The 12775-nt window shown below is 37.2% G+C and overlaps 1 pseudogene across 1 annotated transcript in view; it reads left to right on the forward strand.

Annotated features, from left to right (window-relative positions):
* LOC311116220 (cysteine-rich secretory protein LCCL domain-containing 1-like) overlaps nucleotides 1-12413 on the forward strand; it is a 57014-nt pseudogene extending 44601 nt beyond the window's left edge. The window contains exon 16 of the transcript in view: nucleotides 12362-12413. The product of the transcript in view is annotated as a cysteine-rich secretory protein LCCL domain-containing 1-like (transcript). The remainder of the gene's footprint in view (nucleotides 1-12361) is intronic.
* Nucleotides 12414-12775: the final 362 nt, after the last annotated feature.

Below are 12775 nucleotides of genomic sequence, written 5' to 3' on the forward strand. Positions count from 1 at the left end.
TGACTGACCGACTATCTGACTGACCGACCGACTGACTGACTGTCTGTCTGACTATCTGACTGTCTGACTGACTGACTATCTGACTGACTGACTGACTGTCTGACTGTCTGACTATCTGACTGTCTGACTGACTGACTATCTGACTGACCGACTGACTGGCTGACTATCTGACTGACCGACTGACTAACTGACTCTCTAACTATCTGACTGTCTGACTATCTGACTGACCGACTGACTGACTATCTGACAGACCGACTGACCGACTGACTGTCTGACTGTCTGCCTATCTTACTGACTGACTATCTGACTGACCGACTGACTGACTGACTGTCTGACTATCTGACTGATTGACGATATGACTGACCGACTGAATGTCTGACTATCTGACTGTCTGACTGACTGACTATCTGACTGACTGACTGACTGACTGTCTGACTGTCTGACTATCTGACTGTCTGACTGACTGACTATCTGACTGACCGACTGACTGACTGACTATCTGACTGTCTGACTGACTGACTATCTGACTGACCGACTGACTGGCTGACTATCTGACTGACTGACTATCTGACTGACTGACTATCTGACTGACCGACTATCTGACTGACCGACTGACTGGCTGACTATCTGACTGACCGACTGACTAACTGACTCTCTAACTATCTGACTGTCTGACTATCTGACTGACCGACTGACTGACTATCTGACAGACCGACTGACCGACTGACTGTCTGACTGTCTGCCTATCTTACTGACTGACTATCTGACTGACCGACTGACTGACTGACTGTCTGACTATCTGACTGACTGTATGACTGACTATCTGACTGACCGACTGACTGACTGACTGACTGTCTGACTGACTGACTGACTGACTGTCTGACTATCTGACTGATTGACGATATGACTGACCGACTGAATGTCTGACTATCTGACTGTCTGACTGACTGACTATCTGACTGACCGACTGACTGACTGACTGACTGACTATCTGACTGACCAACTGACTGACTGACTGACTGACTGACTATCTGTCTGACCGACTGACTGACTGACCGTCTGACTATCTGACTATCTGACTGACTGACTGACTGTCTGACTATCTGACGGACTGACTATCTGACTAACCGACTGACTAACTGACTGTCTGACTGACTATCTGACTGTTTAACTGACTGACTATCTGACTGACCGACTGACTGACTGACTGTCTGACTATATGACTGTTTGACTGACTGACTATCTGACTGACCGACCGACTGACTGACTGACTGTCTGACTATCTGACTGGCTAACTATCTGACCGACTGACTGACTTTCTGACTGTCTGACTGTCTGACTATCTGACTGTCTGACTGACTGACTATCTGACTGACCGACTGACTGACTGACTATCTGAATGTATGACTATCTGACTGACCGACTGACTGACTGACTGTCTGACTATCTGACCGACTGACTATCTGACTGACCGACCGACCGACCGACTGACCGACTGACCGTCTGACTATCTGACTGTCTGACTGACTGTCTATCTGACTGACTGTCTGACTATCTGACTATCTGACTGTCTGACTATCTGACCGACTGACCGACTGACCGACTGACCGTTTGACTATCTGACTGTCTGACTATCTGACTGACTGACTATCTGACTGACTGACTATCTGACTGACTGACTATCTGACTGACTGACTATCTGACTGACCGACTATCTGACTGACCGACCGACTGACTGACTGTCTGTCTGACTATCTGACTGTCTGACTGACTGACTATCTGACTGACTGACTGTCTGACTGACCGTTTGACTATCTGACTGTCTGACTATCTGACTGACTGACTATCTGACTGACTGACCGACTATCTGACTGACTGACTATCTGACTGTCTGACTGACTGACTATCTGACTGACCGACTGACTGACTGACTGTCTGACTGACTGACTATCTGACTGACCGACTGACTGACCGACTGTCTGACTGTCTGACTGACTGACTATCTGACTGACCGACTGACTATCTGACTGACTGACTATCTGACTGTCTGACTGACTGACTATCTGACTGACCGACTGACTGACTGACTATCTGACTGTCTGACCGACTGACTATCTGACTGACTGACTATCTGACTGTCTGACTGACTGACTATCTGACTGACCGACTGACTGACTGACTATCTGACTGTCTGACTGACTGACTATCTGACTGACCGACTGACTGACCGACTGTCTGACTGTCTGACTGACTGGCTGACTATCTGACTGACCGACTGACTAACTGACTCTCTAACTATCTGACCGACTGACTATCTGACTGACTGACTAACTGTCTGACTATCTGACTGACCGATTGACTGACTGACTATCTGACTGTCTGACTGACCGACTGACTGACTGACTGTCTGACTATCTGACTGTCTGACTATCTGACTGTCTGACTGTCTGACTGACTGACTATCTGACTTACCGACTATCAGACTGACCGACCGACTGACTGACTGTCTGTCTGACTATCTGACTGTCTGACTGACTGACTATCTGACTGACTGACTGACTGTCTGACTGTCTGACTATCTGACTGTCTGACTGACTGACTATCTGACTGACCGACTGACTGACTGACTGACTGACTATCTGACTGTCTGACTGACTGACTATCTGACTGACCGACTGACTGGCTGACTATCTGACTGACTGACTATCTAACTGACTGACTATCTGACTGTCTGACTGACTGACTATCTGACTGACCGACTGACTGACTGACTATCTGACTGTCTGTCTGACTATCTGACTGTCTGACTGACTGACTATCTGACTGACTGACTGACTGTCTGACTGTCTGACTATCTGACTGTCTGACTGACTGACTATCTGACTGACCGACTGACTGGCTGACTATCTGACTGACCGACTGACTAACTGACTCTCTAACTATCTGACTGTCTGACTATCTGACTGACCGACTGACTGACTATCTGACAGACCGACTGACCGACTGACTGTCTGACTGTCTGCCTATCTTACTGACTGACTATCTGACTGACCGACTGACTGACTGACTGTCTGACTATCTGACTGACTGTATGACTGACTATCTGACTGACCGACTGACTGACTGACTGACTGTCTGACTGACTGACTGACTGACTGTCTGACTATCTGACTGATTGACGATATGACTGACCGACTGAATGTCTGACTATCTGACTGTCTGACTGACTGACTATCTGACTGACCGACTGACTGACTGACTGACAGTCTGACTGTCTAACTATCCGACTGACTGACTATCTGACTGACCGACTGACTGTTTGACTGACTGACTATCTGACTGACCAACTGACTGACTGACTGACTGACTGACTGACTGACTATCTGTCTGACCGACTGACTGACTGACAGTCTGACTATCTGACTATCTGACTGACTGACTGACTGTCTGACTATCTGACGGACTGACTATCTGACTAACCGACTGACTAACTGACTGTCTGACTGACTATCTGACTGTTTAACTGACTGACTATCTGACTGACCGACTGACTGACTGACTGTCTGACTATATGATTGTTTGACTGACTGACTATCTGACTGACCGACCGACTGACTGACTGACTGTCTGACTATCTGACTGGCTAACTATCTGACCGACTGACTGACTTTCTGACTGTCTGACTGTCTGACTATCTGACTGTCTGACTGACTGACTATCTGACTGACCGACTGACTGACTGACTATCTGACTGTATGACTATCTGACTGACCGACTGACCGACTGACTGTCTGACTATCTGACCGACTGACTATCTGACTTACCGACTGACTGACTGACTGTCTGACTATCTGACCGACTGACTATCTGACTGACCGACTAACCGACTGACTCTCTGACTATCTGAATGTTCGACTAACTGACTATTTGACTGACCGACTGACTGACTAACTGTCTGACTATCTGACTGACTATCTGACTGACTGACTATCTGACAGACCGACTGACCGACTGACTGTCTGACTGTCTGACTGACCGACTGACTGTCTGACTATCTGACTATCTGACTGTCTGTCTGACTGTCTGCCTATCTTACTGACTGACTATCTGACTGACCGACTGACTGACTGACTGTCTGACTATCTGACTGTCTGTCTGACTGTCTGCCTATCTTACTGACTGACTATCTGACTGACCGACTGACTGACTGACTGTCTGACTATCTGACTGATTGACTATATGACTGACCGACTGAATGTCTGACTATCTGACTGTCTGACTGACTGACTGACCGATTGACTGACTGACAGTCTGACTGTCTGACTATCCGACTGACTGACTATCTGACTGACCGACTGACTGTCTGACTGACTATCTGACTGACCGACTGACTGACTGACTGACTGACTGACTGACTATCTGACTGACTGACTGACTATCTGTCTGACCGACTGACTGACTGACCGTCTGACTATCTGACTGACTGACTGACTGTCTGACGGACTGACTATCTGACTAACCGACTGACTGACTGACTGTCTGACTGTCTGACTGACTATCTGACTGTCTAACTGTCTGACTGACTGACTATCTGACTGACCGACTGACTGTCTGACTATCTGACTGTCTGATTGACTGACTATCTGACTGACCGACTAACTGACTGACCGTCTGACTATCTGACTGACCGACTGACTGACTGACCGTCTGACTATCTGACTGTCTGACTGACTGACTATCTGACTGACCGACTGACTGTCTGACTATCTGTCTGACTATCTGACTGACTGACTGAATGACTGACTGTCTGACTATCTGACTGTGTGACTGACTATCTGACTTACTGTCTGACTATCTGACTGTGTGACTGACTAACTATCTGAGTTACTGTCTGACTATTTGACTGTCTGACAGACTGACCGACTGACTGACTGACTGTCTGACTATCTGACTGACTTACTGACTGACTGTCTGACTATCTGACTGTGTGACTGACTGTCTGACTATCTGACTGACTGACTGACTGACTGTCTGACTATCTGACTGTGTGACTGACTGTCTGACTATCTGACTGCGTGACTGACTATTTGACTATCTGACTTACTGTCTGATTGACTGACTGTCTGACTATATGACTGTCTGACAGACCGACCGACTGACCGACAGACTGACCGACTTACTATCTGACAGACTGACCGACTGTCTGACAGACTGACCGAATGTCTGACAGACTGACCGACTGTCTGACTGACTGACTGACTGACCGACTATCTGACTGACCGACTGACTGACTGACTATCTGACTGTGTGACTGACTGACTATCTGACTATGTGACTGACTGACTATCTGACTGTCTGACTGACTGACTGACTATCTGACTGACCGACTGACTGACTGACTGTCTTTCTATCTGACTGACTGACTGACTGACTGACTATCTGACTGACCGACTACCTGACTGACTGTCTGACTATCTGACTGTTTGACTGTATCAGGAAGGGATTTGTTGAGTCAGGGCTTTGCAGTACCCACTTCTCTTTACCAGTCTGGAACCAGTTTCTGCATGGACAATAAAAGTTCTGCAAGTCCTGTGTAGGCCTGCTTGCACATAAACAATACAGGTTTAGCTAACTTAGTATTAATGTTAGCTAGCCTAGTATTAGTGTTAGCTAGCCTAGTATTAGTGTTAGCTAGCCTAGTATTAGTGTTATATAGTCTAGTATTAGTGTTATATAGTCTAATATTAGTGTTATATAGTCTAGTATTAGTGTTATATAGTCTAATATTAGTGTTATATAGTCTAGTATTAGTGTTATATAGTCTAGTATTAGTGTTATATAGTCTAATATTAGTGTTATACAGTAAAGTCTAGTATTAGTATTATCTAGCCTAGTATTAGTGTTATATAGTCTAGTATTAGTGTTATTTAGTCTAGTATTAGAGTTATCTAGTCTAGTATTAGTGTTATACAGTAAAGTCTAGTATTAGTGTTATATAGTCTAGTATTAGTGTTATATAGTCTAGTATTAGTGTTATATAGTCTAGTATTAGTGTTATATAGCCCAGTATTAGTGTTATATAGTCTAGTGTTAGTGTTATATAGTCTAGTATTAGTGTTATATAGTCTAGTATTAGTGTTATATAGTCTAGTATTAGTGTTATATAGTCTAGTATTAGTGTTATATAGTCTAGTATTAGTGTTATGTAGTCTAGTATTAGAGTTATCTAGTCTAGTATTAGTGTTATGTAGTTTAGTATTAGTGTTATATAGTCTAGTATTAGTGTTATATAGTCTAGTGTTAGTGTTATATAGCCTAGTATTAGTGTTATATAGTCTAGTATTAGTGTTATATAGTCTAGTGTTAGTGTTAGTGTTATATAGTCTAGTATTAGTGTTATATAGTCTAGTATTAGTGTTATATAGTCTAGTGTTAGTGTTAGTGTTATATAGTCTAGTATTAGTGTTATATAGTCTAGTATTAGTGTTATATAGTCTAGTATTAGTGTTATATAGTCTAGTGTTAGTATTAGTGTTATATAGTCTAGTATTAGTGTTATATAGTCTAGTGTTAGTGTTATATAGTCTAGTATTAGTGTTATATAGTCTAGTGTTAGTGTTATATAGTCTAGTGTTAGTGTTATATAGTCTAGTATTAGTGTTATATAGTCTAGTATTAGTGTTATATAGTCTAGTGTTAGTGTTATATAGTCTAGTATTAGTGTTATATAGTCTAGTATTAGTGTTATATAGTCTAGTATTAGTGTTATATAGTCTAGTATTAGTGTTATATAGTCTAGTATTAGTGTTATATAGTCTAGTATTAGTGTTATATAGTCTAGTGTTAGTGTTATATAGTCTAGTGTTAGTGTTATATAGTCTAGTATTAGTGTTATATAGTCTAGTATTAGTGTTATATAGTCTAGTATTAGTGTTATATAGTCTAGTATTAGTGTTATATAGTCTAGTATTAGTGTTATGTAGTCTAGTGTTAGTATTAGTGTTATATAGTCTAGTGTTAGTGTTATATAGTCTAGTATTAGTGTTATATAGTCTAGTATTAGTGTTATATAGTCTAGTATTAGTGTTATATAGTCTAGTATTAGTGTTATATAGTCTAGTATTAGTGTTATATAGTCTAGTATTAGTGTTATATAGTCTAGTGTTAGTGTTATATAGTCTAGTGTTAGTGTTATATAGTCTAGTATTAGTGTTATATAGTCTAGTATTAGTGTTATATAGTCTAGTATTAGTGTTATATAGTCTAGTATTAGTGTTATATAGTCTAGTATTAGTGTTATGTAGTCTAGTATTAGAGTTATCTAGTCTAGTATTAGTGTTATGTAGTTTAGTATTAGTGTTATATAGTCTAGTATTAGTGTTATATAGTCTAGTGTTAGTGTTAGTGTTATATAGTCTAGTATTAGTGTTATATAGTCTAGTATTAGTGTTATATAGTCTAGTATTAGTGTTATATAGTCTAGTGTTAGTGTTATATAGCCTAGTATTAGTGTTATATAGTCTAGTATTAGTGTTATATAGTCTAGTGTTAGTGTTAGTGTTATATAGTCTAGTATTAGTGTTATATAGTCTAGTATTAGTGTTATATAGTCTAGTGTTAGTGTTAGTGTTATATAGTCTAGTATTAGTGTTATATAGTCTAGTATTAGTGTTATATAGTCTAGTATTAGTGTTATATAGTCTAGTGTTAGTGTTATATAGCCTAGTATTAGTGTTATATAGTCTAGTATTAGTGTTATATAGTCTAGTGTTAGTGTTAGTGTTATATAGTCTAGTATTAGTGTTATATAGTCTAGTATTAGTGTTATATAGTCTAGTGTTAGTGTTAGTGTTATATAGTCTAGTATTAGTGTTATATAGTCTAGTATTAGTGTTATATAGTCTAGTATTAGTGTTATATAGTCTAGTGTTAGTGTTATATAGTCTAGTATTAGTGTTATATAGTCTAGTATTAGTGTTATATAGTCTAGTATTAGTGTTATATAGTCTAGTATTAGTGTTATATAGTCTAGTATTAGTGTTATGTAGTCTAGTATTAGAGTTATCTAGTCTAGTATTAGTGTTATGTAGTTTAGTATTAGTGTTATATAGTCTAGTATTAGTGTTATATAGTCTAGTGTTAGTGTTAGTGTTATATAGTCTAGTATTAGTGTTATATAGTCTAGTATTAGTGTTATATAGTCTAGTATTAGTGTTATATAGTCTAGTGTTAGTGTTATATAGCCTAGTATTAGTGTTATATAGTCTAGTATTAGTGTTATATAGTCTAGTGTTAGTGTTAGTGTTATATAGTCTAGTATTAGTGTTATATAGTCTAGTATTAGTGTTATATAGTCTAGTGTTAGTGTTAGTGTTATATAGTCTAGTATTAGTGTTATATAGTCTAGTATTAGTGTTATATAGTCTAGTATTAGTGTTATATAGTCTAGTGTTAGTGTTATATAGCCTAGTATTAGTGTTATATAGTCTAGTATTAGTGTTATATAGTCTAGTATTAGTGTTATATAGTCTAGTGTTAGTGTTATATAGTCTAGTATTAGTGTTATATAGTCTAGTATTAGTGTTATATAGTCTAGTATTAGTGTTATATAGTCTAGTATTAGTGTTATATAGTCTAGTGTTAGTGTTATATAGTCTAGTGTTAGTGTTATATAGTCTAGTATTAGTGTTATATAGTCTAGTATTAGTGTTATATAGTCTAGTATTAGTGTTATGTAGTCTAGTATTAGAGTTATCTAGTCTAGTATTAGTGTTATGTAGTTTAGTATTAGTGTTATATAGTCTAGTATTAGTGTTATATAGTCTAGTGTTAGTGTTAGTGTTATATAGTCTAGTATTAGTGTTATATAGTCTAGTATTAGTGTTATATAGTCTAGTATTAGTGTTATATAGTCTAGTGTTAGTGTTATATAGCCTAGTATTAGTGTTATATAGTCTAGTATTAGTGTTATATAGTCTAGTGTTAGTGTTAGTGTTATATAGTCTAGTATTAGTGTTATATAGTCTAGTATTAGTGTTATATAGTCTAGTGTTAGTGTTAGTGTTATATAGTCTAGTATTAGTGTTATATAGTCTAGTATTAGTGTTATATAGTCTAGTATTAGTGTTATATAGTCTAGTGTTAGTGTTATATAGCCTAGTATTAGTGTTATATAGTCTAGTATTAGTGTTATATAGTCTAGTATTAGTGTTATATAGTCTAGTGTTAGTGTTATATAGTCTAGTATTAGTGTTATATAGTCTAGTATTAGTGTTATATAGTCTAGTATTAGTGTTATATAGTCTAGTATTAGTGTTATATAGTCTAGTGTTAGTGTTATATAGTCTAGTATTAGTGTTATATAGTCTAGTGTTAGTGTTATATAGTCTAGTGTTAGTGTTATATAGTCTAGTGTTAGTGTTATATAGTCTAGTGTTAGTGTTATATAGTCTAGTGTTAGTGTTATATAGTCTAGTGTTAGTATTAGTGTTATATAGTCTAGTATTAGTGTTATATAGTCTAGTGTTAGTATTAGTGTTATATAGTCTAGTGTTAGTGTTAGTGTTATATAGTCTAGTGTTAGTGTTATATAGTCTAGTATTAGTATTATATAGTCTAGTATTAGTGTTATGTAGTCTAGTATTAGTGTTATATAGTCTAGTATTAGTGTTATATAGTCTAGTATTAGTGTTATATAGTCTAGTATTAGTGTTATATAGTCTAGTATTAGTGTTATATAGTCTAGTGTTAGTATTAGTGTTATATAGTCTAGTATTAGTGTTATGTAGTCTAGTATTAGTGTTATATAGTCTAGTGTTAGTGTTATATAGTCTAGTGTTAGTGTTATATAGTCTAGTGTTAGTGTTAGTGTTATATAGTCTAGTATTAGTGTTATATAGTCTAGTATTAGTGTTATGTAGTCTAGTATTAGTGTTATATAGTCTAGTGTTAGTGTTATATAGTCTAGTGTTAGTATTAGTGTTATATAGTCTAGTATTAGTGTTATGTAGTCTAGTGTTAGTATTAGTGTTATATAGTCTAGTGTTAGTGTTATATAGTCTAGTATTAGTGTTATGTAGTCTAGTGTTAGTATTAGTGTTATATAGTCTAGTGTTAGTGTTATATAGTCTAGTATTAGTGTTATATAGTCTAGTATTAGTGTTATATAGTCTAGTATTAGTGTTATATAGTCTAGTATTAGTGTTATATAGTCTAGTGTTAGTGTTATATAGTCTAGTATTAGTGTTATATAGTCTAGTGTTAGTGTTATATAGTCTAGTATTAGTGTTATATAGTCTAGTATTAGTGTTATATAGTCTAGTATTAGTGTTATATAGTCTAGTGTTAGTGTTATGTAGTCTAGTGTTAGTATTAGTGTTATATAGTCTAGTGTTAGTGTTATATAGTCTAGTATTAGTGTTATATAGTCTAGTATTAGTGTTATATAGTCTAGTATTAGTGTTATATAGTCTAGTATTAGTGTTATATAGTCTAGTATTAGTGTTATATAGTCTAGTATTAGTGTTATATAGTCTAGTGTTAGTGTTATATAGTCTAGTATTAGTGTTATATAGTCTAGTATTAGTGTTATATAGTCTAGTATTAGTGTTATATAGTCTAGTGTTAGTATTAGTGTTATATAGTCTAGTGTTAGTGTTATATAGTCTAGTGTTAGTGTTATATAGTCTAGTATTAGTGTTATATAGTCTAGTGTTAGTGTTATATAGTCTAGTATTAGTGTTATATAGTCTAGTATTAGTGTTATATAGTCTAGTATTAGTGTTATATAGTCTAGTATTAGTGTTATATAGTCTAGTGTTAGTGTTATATAGTCTAGTATTAGTGTTATATAGTCTAGTATTAGTGTTATATAGTCTAGTGTTAGTGTTATATAGTCTAGTGTTAGTGTTATATAGTCTAGTATTAGTGTTATATAGTCTAGTGTTAGTGTTATATAGTCTAGTATTAGTGTTATATAGTCTAGTATTAGTGTTATATAGTCTAGTGTTAGTATTAGTGTTATATAGTCTAGTATTAGTGTTATATAGTCTAGTATTAGTGTTATATAGTCTAGTATTAGTGTTATATAGTCTAGTGTTAGTGTTATATAGTCTAGTATTAGTGTTATATAGTCTAGTGTTAGTGTTATATAGTCTAGTATTAGTGTTATATAGTCTAGTATTAGTGTTATATAGTCTAGCATTAGTGTTATATAGTATAGTATTAGTGTTATATAGTCTAGTGTTAGTATTAGTGTTATATAGTCTAGTATTAGTGTTATATAGTCTAGTATTAGTGTTATATAGTCTAGTGTTAGTGTTATATAGTCTAGTATTAGTGTTATATAGTCTAGTATTAGTGTTATATAGTCTAGTATTAGTGTTATATAGTCTAGTGTTAGTGTTATATAGTCTAGTATTAGTGTTATATAGTCTAGTGTTAGTGTTATATAGTCTAGTATTAGTGTTATATAGTCTAGTGTTAGTGTTATATAGTCTAGTATTAGTGTTATATAGTCTAGTATTAGTGTTATATAGTCTAGTATTAGTGTTATATAGTCTAGTGTTAGTGTTATATAGTCTAGTATTAGTGTTATATAGTCTAGTGTTAGTGTTATATAGTCTAGTGTTAGTGTTATATAGTCTAGTGTTAGTGTTATATAGTCTAGTATTAGTGTTATATAGTATAGTGTTAGTGTTAGCTAGCCTAGCAGTGACATCTCTATAGGGCTAGAGATCCGGTTCAGATCTGTCTGTCTCTCCTAAGCATGTCAAGCCACTGCTCCTCACTCTCTCTCTCTCTCTCTCTCTCTCTCTCTCTCTCTCTCTCTCTCTCTCTCTCTCTCTCTCTCTCTCTCTCTCTCTCTCTCTCTCTCTCTCTCTCTCTCTCTCTCTCTCTCTCTCTCTCTCTCTCTCTCTCTCTCTCTCTCTCTCTCTCTCTGTGTGTATGTGTGTCCATGTCAACCCAATGGGATACCTGTTTGTGTATGTCTGTCAGTTCTCTGTTTGTGTAAAAGCTTCAAGTCTCTCTTTCTTCCTTTTTTAAGACAACGTGAAGTCAAGTCTGTTTCACCAGAAGTTTATCAGTTTGTTTAAACAGCTCAGACTTGTATTTCTTTGTGTCGCGGCATCTGTCATCGAGCGGTTGGCGTTCATGGTTGAAGTCTATGTTTCTCTGTAAAACAGTCTGGTCTATCAGCTATCTGTCTGTCTGTCTGGGTAGCACGTCCAGGACGGTGAGATTCTGACGCATTTCACAGGCAGCCTGATTGATTCCTTCTCTTGTTTTCTGTCTCCTCCTTCTCCCCCTCCTCCCCCTTTCCTCCTCTCCCTCTCCCCCTCCCCTCCTCTCTCCCCACCAGTCTTCAGAACCCACCAGGAGGAAAGGCATTCCGGGTGTTTGCTGTGATCTGAGTGTTCCATGTTCTGACTGAGTGTTCCGTGTTTTGACTGAGTGTTCCGTGTTTTGACTGAGTGTTCCATGTTCTGACTGAGTGTTCCGTGTTTTGACTGAGTGTTCCATGTTCTGACTGAGTGTTCCATGTTCTGACTGAGTGTTCCGTGTTTTGACTGAGTGTTCCGTGTTTTGACTGAGTGTTCCATGTTCTGACTGAGTGTTCCATGTTCTGACTGAGTGTTCCGTGTTCTGACTGAGTGTTCCGTGTTCTGACTGAGTGTTCCGTGTTCTGACTGAGTGTTCCGTGTTTTGACTGAGATTTCCATGTTCTGACTGAGTGTTCCGTGTTCTGACTGAGTGTTCCGTGTTCTGACTGAGT

This window comes from Coregonus lavaretus (assembly GCF_964263955.1).
Source record: "Coregonus lavaretus genome assembly, contig: HAP1_SCAFFOLD_669, whole genome shotgun sequence".
Classification (NCBI taxonomy): domain Eukaryota; kingdom Metazoa; phylum Chordata; class Actinopteri; order Salmoniformes; family Salmonidae; genus Coregonus; species Coregonus lavaretus.